The 12,636-nt window shown below is 44.1% G+C and overlaps 1 protein-coding gene across 2 annotated transcripts in view; it reads left to right on the top strand.

Moving 5' to 3' along the window:
• sgsm2 (small G protein signaling modulator 2) overlaps positions 1-12,636 on the top strand; it is a 38,277-nt gene that overhangs the window by 3,095 nt on the left and 22,546 nt on the right. The window lies entirely within an intron of this gene.

Genomic DNA, 12,636 nt, shown 5'->3' with positions numbered 1-12,636 from the left:
TGTTTTCATATTTGTATATACAGCGCATCACTTTTTCCACATTCTGTAATGTTACAGCCTTATTCCAAAATGTGTTTAAAAAGTGTCCTCAGAATTCTACATAAAACATCCCATAGTTGCATTGTGAAACTATGGACTTTTGGAAACTTTATTAAAAGCACATAAGTATTTTCAGCCTTTGCTCAATACTTTGTGCACCTTTGGCAGGATTTACAGCCTAAAGTCTTGAATATGAATATGATGCCACAAGCTTGGCACACCTATCCTTGGCCAGTTTGGCCCATTCCTCTTTCAGATCTCTCCAGAGATGTGCATTTGGTTTCAAGTTTCCTGAAGCCACTTCTTTCATACCTGTGTGCTTAGGGTCGTTGTCCTGCTGAAAGATGAACTGTCGCCCCAGACTGAGTCAAGAGCGCTCTGGACCATGTTTTCACCCAGGATGTCTCTGTTCATCGCTGGAGTCATCTTTCTTTTTATCCTGACTAGTCTCCCAGTTCCTGCTGCTGAAAAACATCCCCACAGCATGATGCTGTCACCACCATGCTTCACTCTATGGATAATTCTGGCCTGGTGGCGGGAGTGGTGCCTGGTTTCCTCCAAATGTGATACCTGGCGTCACCACCAAAGAGTTCAATCTTAGTCTCATCAGACCAAAGAGTTTAGTTTCTCATGGTCCTTCAGGTGGCTTCCGTCTGGCCACTCTACCAGACCTGGTTGGTGGATTGGTGCAGAGATGGTTGTCCTTCTAGAAGGTTCTCCTCTGTCCGCAGAGGACCTCTGGAGCTCAGAGGGTGTGACCATCGGGTTCTTGGTCACATCCCTGACTAAGGCCCTTCTCCCTTGATCGCTCAGTTTAGGTGGCCGGCCAGCTCTAGGAAAGAGTCTTGGTGGTTTTGAACTTCTTCCACTTGTGAATGATGGAGGGCCTTAGTGCTCATGAGCACACTGTGCTCATTGGGACCTTTAAAGGCAGCAGAAATTCTTCTTTAACCTTCCACAAATTTGTGCCCCGAGACAATCCTGTCTTGGAGGTCTACGTACAATTCCTTTCATTTCATGCTTGCACTGTGAAAGCTTTCTGGATGCACTGTATATATACGTATATTTGTTAATACCCTCATCCACAGTTATTCCGAGATTATTTATTTGCGTAGTGAACTTTTTATATTATACAGTCGGCAAAGTTTTTATGCTATTGATTTTCGCTGCTCTTATCTTGTACTGTCCACTTTCTGCCGTGACAATGTAGATTTCCCACTTGTGGGACTAAGAAAGGATCAACTTATCTTATCTCTAAGATTAACAAGAAAAGGCTGAATACTCGTAACTTGGAGGGCAGCCCTTCCTTTTGGTGTGTAAGTATTTCTGACACCCAGAAGATGAACTTCAACGATGTTTCGATGAACAAAGTTGAAAGAAAGGAGGAGACCGTAGGCATGATTGACAGCTCTCACTATGGTCCTACGATTCACACCTTTGGGCCACCGTTTCGCTTAGCATCGTAATGGTATGGGCAGTGGTGGCCTAGCGGTTAAGGAAGCGGCCCCGTAATCAGAAGGTTGCCGGTTCGAATCCCGATCCGCCAAGTTACCACTGAGGTGCCACTGAGCAAAGCACCGTCCCCACACACTGCTCCCCGGGCGCCTGTCATGGCTGCCCACTGCTCACTCAGGGTGATGGGTTAAATGCAGAGGACAAATTTCACTGTGTGCACCGTGTGCTGTGCTGCTGTGTATCACATGTGACAATCACTTCACTTTATTATTTATTATTATTAGAAGCGTGTTCGATAGACAACTATAGTTTGGCTGCAGCTAAATGTTGTGAGTTGCTCGACTGTGCTTCTGTGCAACTTTCGCCTCTCAGCTCCTCTGCTAGTACGTGCCGTGCCCTCCGTTTCCCACCATTCTCCACACTCCTGATAGCCCTTGAAGTCAGGGTGTGTCAGTGGACATCATAAAAACAGAACCTTTTCTGTTGACATCCCGGGACCACACCCACTACTTACACCAACATGCAGATTATCAGTGAATTTATTGTTAGTGTCTTTGTCTTATATTGTTGTCTTTGGAAAATGGAGCCACTCTGGGTTTTTTTTTTTATGCATTAGCATTGCCACTCTGGCGTTTTTGGCATGTAGGACTGTTTTGCAGCTTGTGTTTGGTGGCTTTTGTGCCCTCTGAGATGGACGAAGCCTCAAATAAGGCAGACAGATTTCCCACCATGGACATGCACCAAGAGCGACAGACGTAGATTTGGACCCGTGACGCGCAAGTTCACGCAGTATTCTGATGTCCAGGGAGAATAAACGCGTCCCCAGCCCTCAACGGCGGACCACTGCAGAGCTGGAAAGTGTGCCGCGGCGTTTGCCAGGCATCGGAGCCCAAATGGAGGTTAAAGGTCACTTGTTAATGAGCAGCGGTGACATCAGCGCTCGGAAGCACTGACTCACCCAGCCTGCCCTGCCCTGTGGCAGATTCTTATTCCCTTTCTTCTCTTTCTCCTGTGCACCCAGTGCCTCTTCATAAATTTGAATTGATAAGTGCTGTTTCATTATCAGCGGGCATATTTATTTTTGCCTTCTGTTTAGGACACCTTAATTAACACATTCTCATTCACCCGCACCTTCGTTAGCGCTGAATCCGAAAGTGGCAGATTTGCATGCGTTTATAGCTTCCATCCAACTTTTACAGATTCAGAGAGGGGAAGAGGGGGGGGGGGTGAAGGACACGTGAACCTCCTGCCTCCACCGCAGCCGCGCAGCCGGGCGGAAAGTGAAGTGACACAACAAATATCAGTAGCGTGGGAGGTCCGCCTTCAAACCCTCCCGATCCGACTCGTGCGCGCTGGCTGTGTCTGAATCCATGACGGGGAGGCAGAGGAATGAGGAGGAGTGCGAGGAATGAGAAGTGGCGAGAAACGAGGTGCTATAAGAAACACTTGAGGAGGAAGCTGCCAATGGGGTGAAGGCGTTGGGTGGGGGGGTGGGCGAGCTCAGGCACGAGATGCTCGGGGAAAATCAGTCGTCACGACTCGAAGAAGAAAAAAGCCTTTCATACCCTTTAGAATTGCTGGCTTCACGAAGACACAATTTTCCCACCAGGATCCTCAGGTCTCAGAACTTTTTTGATGAATGATGCATCCCCAACACACCAGACCCCTGCAATAGGAAATTATGTAATTAGTGTAATTTGGATGCAGAAAAATGTAGAGCCGTGTTCTTAGCCCATAGCCCACGCCAAACAATTATTTTAACATTGCTGCTATCTGACCTTAATGTTCGTGCTATAAAAACACAGTTTCTTACACGATAGGTTTAACTTTTTTAAAAAAGTGAAGTGATTGTCACATGTGATACACAGCAGCACAGCACACGGTGCACACAGTGAAATTTGTCCTCTGCATTTAACCCATCACCCTGAGTGAGCAGTGGGCAGCCATGCGAGGCGTCTGGGGAGCAGTGTGTGGGGACGGTGCTTTATTCAGTGGCACCTCAGTGGCACCTTGACGGGTCGCGATTCGAACCTGCAACCTTCTGATTACGGGGCCACTTCCTTAACCACTAGGCCACCCACTGCCCCTTTGACGCACTGGATACCTGAGTATTTAAAATTTGTCACAATTTTGCCATATTGTTTGTATTAGAAAAAATATAAAAATACAGGAAATGTGAAATGTGAGGGCCACGTACGTGGAAGTACACAGCTTAGCTCATCACCTGCGGTGGCCTGATTCCTGGTCATGGCCGGACATCCTGTGGTTCATGCCCTCCCCGCCTACTGTCAAAAAGTACACACTGTTCTGCCATCCCCTGTCTCTGACGTCGGCCCATTAGCCAGTAGACGAGCTGGACAACAACCCTCTCTGGGTCCCAGCTAGAACCGGAACTGCCTGCCGGCTGAGCACACAGCGTTGGTGGCGCCTGGGAGAACTTTGGTTCATTAGATACCAGAGCTGTTTCCATACTATTTTCTCTGTCCCTCATTGTTCCAGAACTCATTTAAAACTGAGAAGAAAGTTTATGCAAAACAGACTCTTTGCCGGTTCCTGTGCTAATAAGCTGTGGGTTTTGGCCAAGGTCAGCTGGCAACTGATTCTGTAGCCCACTCGCAAATCATTAAGCCATTTCTGCGGGATCCAGAGCGTGGGCCACGAGTTGGAGGTGGAAGTGTATGTCGAAGATATTTAGCTCAGTTTGTTGCACGCTTCAATTATAGAATCTAAAGGAACGCTTTTCTGTACTAACTTGCTTTTTCCATTTGAATATGGAAATTAGCCGAAACCAAGAGGATGAGGATTTGGAATTGTGTGCCTGTGGTAACGAAGAGCAACAATGAAATATTTACAATGTTCCGCATGCTGTAGAACGTCAAAATGTCGAAGTTGTCCGGGTTTTCTGTAAACTCCTGCTACGCTGGTTGTATTTCAGAGTTGCCCGTTAGGTTCATTTTCAGATACAGAAGCAAAGAGAATAATCGCTGTGAGCAAACGCATACATGAGAACTGTGGATCCATCAGGATTACTTATTACTATAGCAGTGGCTGTCTGGTAATTAAAGAGGAGTAGGGATGAGTGATCTTTGGGCTCTTTGATGCCCTGGTTGGGCGTGAAAATTTAACAACTTAAGGGTTGCTATCAGAAATAAATTTCTTGCATCTAGATGGCTGCTGCGGAGCTAGGGTCATTTATTAGAAAATTGGACAAGCACATTTTTGTTATCTTGGATCTTAACTAATTAATTGCATTAATTAATTTTGATTCAGCATCAAATGTAACAAGATTAACAAATATAACTTATGACTTACAAATAAATGTAACACCATTCATGAATGCATTTCTCGACTCCAAAAAAAGTTACATAATGCACAAATGTCAGTGCAGTAAATTATATATTTATATAACCGATAAACCTGCGTTTACAAACCACCGTATATATATATATGAATACCTCTACATTTATTATTGTTGATTTTTGAAACTCAATGTGCTCAGTGCACAAATGTGTTTTCTTTCAAAAGGTAGCCAATCAAATGTCTCCAATCACATTAACTGATGTTGGAGAGTTTGATCTAATGTTGACAACATTGCACTGCTTTCACATTGTCGTGGTCACTTGGAAGAAAACACAAGTTTCATGAAATGAATCGGGGAAAGAAGTCATAAATATAATTTTGTTGCGGTAGTAACTGTGTTTCTGCTGAATTTAAACTCTCCCTGCTGGCTCATGTCAAGTGGTGTCCGTCGGTCACACGTCAACAGAGACAGCCTGGTGTCTGGACAAACCCTGGATACGAGAATACGACTTGAAATCCTCTGAACAGGTTAACAGCCCAATGAAAAGGGAAGTGAATGTCTTTCACCAGAACGTTTTTTTATATCACGTGTATTCGCGTCTGTATGTGCAGGGTGACCAGAATAAAATGGGACCTGAAACAGGTTTACTTGGCCAGGTAAATGCAGCAGGAATCGCCCACATCACGGCAATTTGCTTGATTCCTTTTTGGCGCGTCTGTGGTGCAGCGTGATAAGCCGCAGCTTCCCGAGTGCTGCTGCGTTTTAGACCGTGTCTCAAGTCTTGTTAATGTTTTTTTTTTTTTTGTTTCCCCTGCTGTCACTAAACTCGTAGTTCAGTTGTATTCGGACACGACTCCCCATTCAGACGCAAAGCGCTGGTTTATCATCAAATAATTACTTTACTACTTTGTCACTAATTTTTCCTTGCGCATGTACATAAAATACTAGGTTTTCTTCACATATTCACCACTTTTGTTTTGTCTTGACCATCAGAGAATTATTGGTCTTTGCACAATGTCCTTTGTGTTGTGCTTTATTAAATTGCAGTACATTGTTTGCACACTGTGACTCCCAGAAGCTTTGCAATTTTGTGTCTGTGTGTACTTGTATATCGTGAGATAACAATAAAGTTCACTTTGACTTTGTCAGTGGAGAGGAATCCCATTGACTGTGAAAGAGGTAACGTAATGTACCGCCAAACTGAATTGTGGGTACGTTGCCTGTGGCAGAATAATTAAAAATAGTAAACTTTTCAGGCATGGAGGAAGTGCCAACCAATCAAATCCATTTATGCAATTTATGCAAATGTCCCTTGCAAGTGCAAATTACCTAGTGCAAAATGACACATGTGGGCCCACAGTAAACAAAAAGCAGCTGCTTTAACTGTGTTAACTTATTTAATGCATTAAATATTATTTGTATACATTAGCAAGCCTAAGTGAAAAAAAATGCAAAAAATATGCATAGTTTGGGCAAATAAGGGCCAGCATTTCACAAGCATTTCACTGCATATCATACCGTGTATGTGACAAATAAAATTTGAATTTGATGAGGTGCAAATGATTGACAAATAGCTTTACCATGTATCACAACATCACCTAGTCCTTCGATACGTTCAGGTGGACATGATCAGGTTAATGCCATAAGGACCATGTGAAAACCTAAAATCTGATGGTGATGTGCTGTAATGCTTTGTAGATACTCAAATTCCTTTGAATATTACATTTGGATGAATAATCCGTTGAAGAGTGGAAAAACATACAGCAAAAATGAATTCTTTATAGAACCTGCATTCACTTCATTTTAAATGTGAATCGGGACATGAATCTGGCGGATTTTATTCTAATTCTGAAAGTGTGAAGGGCTATTTCATAGCGCTCAAGGAACACCCCTTACTTCCTCCATAAGACATTCCTTGCCACGTCTCTCATTGGTGAGTTTAGGTAGTGTGTCTCCACCCTCTCTTTGTCCACAAATCCACGTCCCACGACTTCAGGATTTTGTTATGCCTCTGTGGAACGAAGAAACAGATAAAGGATCTGGAAGGAAGTGGTCCAGCCAGAGTGCCTGCTGTCCAATCGGTGTTCGTCCAGAGTCCAGAGTTTTGTCTCCCTTTAGCATTTGAATAGCGCTGAGGCCGAACTTTCCAGATTTTGGTCTCGAGCACCTGCAACGGCGAGGACTAATTAGGCATTAATGACTGAATAAATAGAGACGTGACTCACTCCTGATTGCACAGCGGCCCTGTGCTTTAGGCGCATTGTACAACGAGCCTCAATCCAAAAATTGCCTGTGAATGAGGCTGCAAACACTTTGCAGCTGAAGAGTTTGCAGGTGATGGAACTGATTTCTTCATATTAACTGGATTTTATTTCGCAGGCAGGCAAAAAAAAAAAAAAAACGTTCTAGGATGCTGCACAGCATGGAGCGTTCTCTGCATTACACGTTTTCCAACTAAATCAAGTGCTGCGTGGGTTTGTCTATGAAATGGAAGCATCGTGCATCACGCATCACGCATCCCCATGTGCCAGTAACCAGGCCATGCTGTATTTAATGCCTTTCTATTTCTTCTGTTTAGCTGACTAGTGATAAGGTGTTAAAGTAAAAAAAAAATGCACCAAGCTAATATGTGTTGAAGTCAGCAATTTTATGGAAATGATATTAAGATTTTTTTGGCCATTTTCCTCCCCTTATTTTCATAATGAATGGTTTAATAGTTGCTGCAGGACCTGTGCCAATGAGATCCATGTCGTGACATGGGAGCCTGACCCTGATTGAGAGCAATGTTGATTCACCTATCTGTCAATTAGGCCTCGATTCCCTGCACTGAGTCAGAGCATTTAATTAGCTTTATGCCTTTAACTGATATGTACAGTGTGAATTTAAAGTCTTCTTTCCATACACTGTATTTTGCAAAAGTTTTAGGCTGTAGTGAAAACTAATTAAATGTTCATTTTTTGTTCATTTGAGATGTGCTAGAAGAACTGGGTGTTGGTCTCTCCCAACTCTGTAAACGAATGCAGTCTTAAAGTCTACCGATGGAGAACAATATTGTATTGCTGTCCTTTCCTCTATGCATGGAATGTCATTGTTTAGTGAACAAAAGGAAAATGGTTTGGGAATATCAATATTTGATAAAGGTTTGACAGGGTTTTTATTCTTACATTAGCAAAATTGCTTGCAACTTAGATAAAGAGTGTTTTTTCAGTGGTTTGTATTGGTGCCTAAGATGCAGTGCCGTATAAGCTGATACCTCTTTCATTTATTGAATGAAAATACATACACTGCTCAATAAATAGCAGGAACACTTAAACAACGCAATGTAACTGCAAGTCAATCACACTGTGAAATCAAACTGCCCACTTAGGACACAACACCGATTGACAATCAATTTCACATGCTGTTGTGCAAATAGAATAGATAACAGGTGGACATTTTAGGCAATTAGCAAGCCGTCCCCAATAAAGGCGTGGCTCTCAGGCTAGTAGTAGCATGAGATGGATTCTGCAAACCACACAAGTGGCTCAGGTAGTGCAGCTCATACAGGATGACACATCAGCGCAAGCTGTGGCAAGAAGGTTAGCTGTGTCTGTCCAGAGCATGGGGGGCGTTACCAGGTGCGTTTGGCCCTGGTTTCCTCCTAATGCAAGAAAATTCTAGATCTCATGTGGCCGGAGTGTCAGCATTTCCTGCAAGATGAAGGCATTGATGCTATGGACTGGCTCGCCCATTCCCCAGACCTGAATCCAATTGAGCACATCTGGGACATCATGTCTCGCTCCGTCCACCAACGTCGGACCACAGGCTGTCCAGGAGTTTGCAAAGGCTTTAGTCCAAGTCTGGGAGGAGATCCCACAGATCATCTGCTACCTCATCAGGAGCATGGCCAGGCATTGAACACGCTACTGAGGCTCATTTTGACTTGTTTTAAGAACATTACAGCAAAGTTGAATCAGCCTGTGGTGTGTTTTTCCACTTTAACCTCCTTGGCCTGATATATTTTTCCATCAATAATTTGTGTGTTTTTGCCTTCATGTCTTTTTTTTTTTTTTTAAGGATCATTCTGAAAAAATAACGGAACAGAATAACATGAATTACGTTAAAGCATTCACCTTACTACACTGCTACATGCTAATATTGTTCGCTCTTCTACGCGGGTTCAGGGAAATCGGTAGTGGGATGACCGGGAATCTTGTCTAATTACCGGAGTTCACATTTCGCCGTTTGTAGTTGCGTGCGGGAGTAGTTGTTCATTTGCGGCGCCCGAGCTCCGGGGGCCTGGCGGAGCTTCAGGTATCTCCATGACAACCCTTACTCCCGGTGCAGGGCTCCAAATTTATTACACACTTATATAATTCCTTGCCGTCGGTTGTCTCGTTGAGCGTTATTTCTGCAGACACGTTACTGTTCCGACTCCGGGGTTTTTTGACGATAAGTGGGGCTTCACAGCAGGGAGGGAAGTGTGTGTGTGTGTGTGTGTGTGTGTGTGTGTGTATGACTGTTTCTCCCAGACCCACCTGTTCAGAGTGGAGCCTGACAGCTCTGCCGATGCCACCTGCTGTTGTTGCTTCACCGTGAGTCGCACCTCGTTTGTGTCGTTTTGTTGCAATTTTATTTATAAGGACTTTCAAAGGGCCCCCCTTCTTTTTTTTACCAGCACCTGGAAGAGCGAGCGAGGGGCGACTTCGAACGCCGACCCTCAGCTGCGAATGTTGCGCGAGGGCTGGGGACGGCTTCATTATTGATGACGGGATGATGCCGCAGTCGTGAGCGGTCTGCCAGCGTGTACAGAGCCCCGCCCCGCTTCGACTCTCCAGTCCTCCACAGCCTGCACGCGTTCCCCGCGCTGCATGTGACCTTTTGCAGCCTCCCGTTTGCGTCAGCGACAGGATCCACCCCGGTCCATGCGGCCAGCTGAGACCGGCCGCCGCCACGTTGCACTGTCGGGTGGGGGGGGTTTATCCCCGGTGGTAGCGTCTCCTCCCTGGGCTTAAATCCTACAGATGAAATAAATGGCTGATAGGATCATGCTGAAGTGGCAGGCGTTCAGCATGCGGTTTCTTCCACACCAAGTAATGGGGAAACATCAAAATTCAGCCACAGGTGAATGTAGGATATTACTGAATGACAGACAAATTCACCGGGACAACTAGAGCCTAGATTGTGCAGTAGTGACCACATTATGGAGCCACAGAAGGTTCAGCAGCATTTGCCGTGTTCTAACCACCCAGAAAATGAGCCCTTTTATTCTGTAGGCTCTCACACACCTTACTTCCTCATTCGAGATGGTTTAAACCCCCTCTTGTTGGTACATCACACACCGTTCTCTACACACCTGGTGCCCCACAGGGCACAGGGAATGTCAGGGGACGAGACAAACGTGACCACGCTCACTTCCATCACCAACATGCAAATTATCTGCGCTTTCATTTAGAGAAGTGAAGGGATTGTCATTGTGATGCACAGCACAGCACACAGTGACACAATGGAATGTGTTCTGTGCATTTACCCATCAGCCTCCCTGAGCAGTGGGCAGCCGTGACAGGCGGCCGGGGAGCAGTGTGTGGGGACGGTGCTTTTGCTCAGTGGTACCTTGGCAGATCTGGATTTGAACCGGCAACCTTCTGATTACGGGGCCGCTTCCTTAACCCGCTAGGCCACCGCTTTTTTTTTTTTTTTTTTTTTATGTAAGCCTTCTGATCAGTATAGTGAACACTGAAGCGCTCAGGCGGTGTTATGATCATGTGACTGGAGTGGCTGTGAATCTCCTTATGGTGCGTTATTTTTCCTCTCGAACGAACCAGTTCAAGTGTCTCTGTCCAATTAATGCTATGAATACATGTTTTTTGACCTGCTGGATATAGAAGACAACTCGTTCCTTCAGTTAAGTATAATGACAGGAACACATTTCATTTCTAGATCTTTTTTTTTTCTTTTTGCAAAGCCTATCTATTGTGACCAAAAACTGAGATTTTGATAAAAACTAAGACCTTTCATAAAAAAGCCTTTGCAGTTAAGCCGTCCAAAATCTTTTGTCCCTCTCTCCCTCTATTTAATAATTACACTGATTAACCTGATTCCATTTAGCCGGTGAGTTATGTTCACCTGACTTTTACTGCACGGAGCTTAATTGCGTGTATTGTTGCTGTTTAATTGAATTAATGTGCAATGCAGGTAGATCTAGACTCATCTAGACTCTTCTCCGTCTTGGCCCCTCGGTGGTGGAATGAACTTCCCCTCGAGGTCAGAACAGCTCAGTCACTGAGCACCTTCAAACGGCAGCTCAAGACCTTCCTCTTTAAAGAATATTTAGATTAATTGTAATTTTGTGTACAGAATCTACAACAGAGTGAATAAAATAGATGTATTCATAGTTGGGGTCCTAGTGAACCGGAATTGATCTCTTCATCGATGGTAACTTAAGCACGTTGTAAGTCGCTCTGGATAAGGGCGTCTGCCAAATGCTGTAAATGTAAATGTAAATCTGTGAGGAGTTTGAGTGCGTCTCGGCGATATCAGGCCCGTCGCCTCGGACGTCAAGCAGGTGGCAGTTTTCTCCCCACGATGACTGCCGGAGATTGATTTCCATTGGATCCGTCTACTTCTGCCCCGCGGAGCTGGACCTCTGAGATTAGATAAAAACTCTGTGCTTTTTTAAGTACATGAGAATGGACAGTCAGAATGAATCAATATTTAATCACCCGGTGTGATCTCCTGCTCTGCTGGACCATGGGAAATCAGGGAGGCCTGAAAAGATCTTTTTCATGTGAGTCCCACCACATGAAGTAACAGTATTCATTCATAAATGGCAGAATTTCACACGTAAGTGCTTTTACAAGTTTAAAATAAATAACTTCATATAATTATATGAAGCAAGGGAACTTGGCCAAATGTCCAAATATTGGCTCTGGTCCTCTGGTCCTTTGTCACAAGCTGTTCTACAGTCAAGAAGTGAAGGTTATGGTTTGTTCTATTGTTTAAAATACACACTCATTACGTCAATGCAGACACCATGCAGAGTGCAAATGTATCTGTCTAGCTCTATCTCTCCAAGATAACTAGTAAGCAGTGACTTGCTTCTGTAAATTCATAGTTCATGTATAATTGTAAGCTTGTTGGTGGTCCTTGTTTATAAATGTTTATAAAATTAGCTGCATTCTTTCAGATGCAGATGGCAGGCTGCCATCAGATGAAATCTCAAGAGTTTTGCCTCTAAAGCTTGGATTTTCCTCTGGATTTTTATAAACTATTTTCTCATAGCATGCACAGAAACGGTGCTGGAAGGCAAGACGATGAAGAAAATGTGAGAAGTTGGAACGGATGAGGGAGAGACTGGTGGAGACAGAGTGTGCGTGTGTGCGTGCACGCACAATAACATGGATTGTTATATCACACACGCTGGTTTCACTCTCGGGCAGCGAGGTGTTTTATGTTTGCGATGCTGCGGCAGCCCAGCTGGAGGTGTCAGCCTCACCACCCTTGTACTGAAATGGACTCCGTCAGCACCACTGATAAAGACAGGCTAAAAAAAAAATAATAATAATAATAATTATATATATATATATATATATATATATATATATATACACACACACACACACACACACACACACACACACACACACACACACACACACATATATTTATTTATTTATTTATTTATTTATTTTTTAAGTACATGTTAAGGGACAAAGGCGATCGGCATGGCACAAACGGGAAACAGGAAACTGGACAAATTTGCACAACGTGGCATAGACAAGGGGATTTAATACACAACAAAGGCACATCATACCGGACTACATACATCAGACACAATAGGGTTAATTAAATACAACCAACCA

This window comes from Denticeps clupeoides, chromosome 13, assembly GCF_900700375.1.
Source record: "Denticeps clupeoides chromosome 13, fDenClu1.1, whole genome shotgun sequence".
Classification (NCBI taxonomy): Eukaryota; Metazoa; Chordata; class Actinopteri; order Clupeiformes; family Denticipitidae; genus Denticeps; species Denticeps clupeoides.
The sequence above is the reverse complement of the archived record's forward strand: the minus strand, read 5'-3'. Positions and strand labels throughout refer to the sequence as shown.